Source organism: Plasmopara halstedii, assembly GCF_900000015.1.
Source record: "Plasmopara halstedii genome assembly, contig: Scaffold_323, whole genome shotgun sequence".
NCBI classification, from domain to species: Eukaryota; Oomycota; class Peronosporomycetes; order Peronosporales; family Peronosporaceae; genus Plasmopara; species Plasmopara halstedii.
In genome coordinates, this window is record NW_020187244.1 from 188,940 (window position 1) to 189,285 (window position 346).

The following is a 346-nucleotide window of genomic DNA, read 5'->3' on the forward strand; positions in this document are numbered from 1 at the left end:
AAAGTGATATTCCGCAAAGAAGGATAGCCATCTAGCCATCCTCTGCGAGAGGTGGGGCGACTGAGTCGCTGTGAGAAGTGACGCATGATGTATGTTGATCACAAACGGCTTAAAGCCGAGCAGGTGGACCTGAACTTGACAAGTGCATACTTCATCGCAAGCAGCTCCTTGTCATGAACTGGGTAGCTCTTCTCTGCAGTTTGAGCTGTTGAAATTTACGCGATCAGCGATCTCGCCCCTTGGCTTCTGATTGCAACAGTGCCCAGCCGATGGCAAAGTCCGAAGCGCCACAGACGACGCTAAAAGGACGCTCAGGGTCTGGCAGCGCCAGTATTGGTGCATGCAG